Below are 2,230 nucleotides of genomic sequence, written 5' to 3'. Positions count from 1 at the left end.
TATAACAAGATGCCGGTTTAGCCGTTGCTCTTCTTCATTGCTAAAGCAGCCTACAGCTGAAATTATGATGCTGATACTGGTGTGCCAGCATCACTGGCTGCAGGCAGGCTGCTCTGTTGTGCCCCCGCTCCTGCTTCCATGCCTTCTGCTGGGGCTGCCGGGGCTCTGTCCCACTGCTGGGTCACTGCTCTGCTGCAGTGAGCTGAGTCCAGCATCTGCCTCTGGAGGGAGGCTCTGCTCCCTGTGGGGCACATGTAGGGATGGAGGGTCCAGGAATTGCTGAGAAATAAGTTCAGGGATTGAACAGCAGCCTTCGTGCAGGCTGGTACAGCCATAGCCATGGTTCAACACAGGATATGAATGGAAAGGAGGAACCTCAAGCAATCAGGTGAAAAGCCTGTTTCTTGGGATAAAAATTGTAAATGTTTATCAGAATACTTTTTCAAAACTCTCAATGCTTGCGCTATGCTTACACATCAGAGCCAAATGAGAGTTTACTATCTAAATCAGTGCTGCTCTGAGAGGATCAATAGCACTCGAGCAGATTCATACTTCCAGGCTTTCAATTTAAATAGTTAACTTGCACTGTAGGGAAGGGGATTTTTCTTCCTTGCTTGCCAGCTGTCAGATCTTGTATTATTGTCTGTATGACATGCACTTACATAATAAAGACATTAATAAGTAACAGAAACAACAACTTTTCCTTCTTTGCAGTGACACTGCAAGGAGCATGGAGTAGAAGGCTCCGAAAGGCCCGTAAGTGTCTGCAGGAGGCTGTACATGCTCTAAGCAGTGGCTCACAGTTTCCAGTATCAGGTTTCCATTCAGGATAATCTAACCCATTTCTCACCCAAACATGTATCCAGAAGAGCGATGGTGGAGCTGGACTGTGATATTATTTTTTTTTTTTTAAGGGGAGGATGTGCCCTCCCTCAGACCCTTATTCAAGGCAACCACTTTAGATGGAGGGCCAGCCTTTTTGGCGTGTCCCTGTTCAGCGTGGCTGCCTCTGCCGTCTTTAAGCGATTTCTGCAGTGTATTGAAAGATGATGAAATCTTTAGCAGCTTCTGTTATAGTTTGGGCATTTGTGTGCTCAATCTCTGCACCAGACCGAAAATGAATCGGGTAAGGCAGGATGGCTTACTGGGGTGAGTTGAGTCCTGTTCCTGACACTGTGACCCTGGTTTCTGTCCAAGCCTCTCCGCGGGGTCCTGAGCCAGCACTCTCCGAGGCCGGTGCGATGCGCTGCGATACACCGGGACTGTCCCGGGGAGAGAGGTCCGGAGCCAAGGCCGGGGGTGAGCTGCCAAAGCACTGAAGCAGTAGTTGCTGTGTCTATCTGGGCACGTCAGTGTCTCAGTGATGAAGTTGCACTCTAGGATGCTGGAGAAGGGCAGAAAGCTGGTATGTGCTGGCAGGACCATCTCTGGGGTACAGAGATTGTCTTCAGGGCTGTAACAGGCATATCTCAGCTAAAAGTGAGTTATAAACCTGAAAGATCTGAGTTAGAGGCTTGATTTTTATATTTTTTTTTAATGATTTATTTTCCATCCTCCTCGGGCATGGAGGTGCCTTGCCAGGAGCCGAGCGGTCACAGGGTTATGGCTTTGCATGGGGCGCATGGCGGGGACTGTGCAGCAGTTCTCCTGCTCTCCCCTTGGGCTGGGGCAGCAGGCAGGTGGCCCGGTGGGATGCTGGAGATAACAACTTCCAAGTGGTTTTGCCCCTTCCCAGATGGGAGATGCGCACCAGCGGGGTCAGAGCAGAACTATGGCCCAGGGAGGGTGAGGGAACCTCTGATCCCGGGGTCTGATGGGGAACAGAGCTCTCAGCTATCGCTCTTTGTGGGAATAGTGTGCTCTAACACATGCAGATATCTTAAACATTAGCAGCTTTGCTGAGGCGGAGCAGCATGCAGGTGAACCGGGCAGTCTCCCTTATTCCCGTTGGTGGGAATTTGCCTTTTCTCTCTCCTGCCCCTCTGCCCGGAGCCAGCCCTCTGCCAAGGAGCCGAGTGTGGCAATAGATGGCACTGCTGGTTCGGGCTGGAGCCGCTGCCCTGTGCCGTGGCCAAAGGGCACCGCTCTGTTCCCGGCGTGCGTGGCCACATCAGTCCCGGCTTGGTGTCCGAGCTGCATGTACAGAAATTTGGCAAATCGGGCACAAACTGGCTGCGGCAAGACTTTGTGTTCCTAGCTGAATTTCTGCTTCTGTTAGCACCTGAATTTC

The sequence above is a fragment of the Charadrius vociferus genome, unplaced genomic scaffold (assembly GCF_000708025.1).
Source record: "Charadrius vociferus isolate BGI_N301 unplaced genomic scaffold, ASM70802v2 scaffold259, whole genome shotgun sequence".
NCBI lineage: Eukaryota > Metazoa > Chordata > Aves > Charadriiformes > Charadriidae > Charadrius > Charadrius vociferus.
This window is presented reverse-complemented; position numbering follows the sequence as displayed.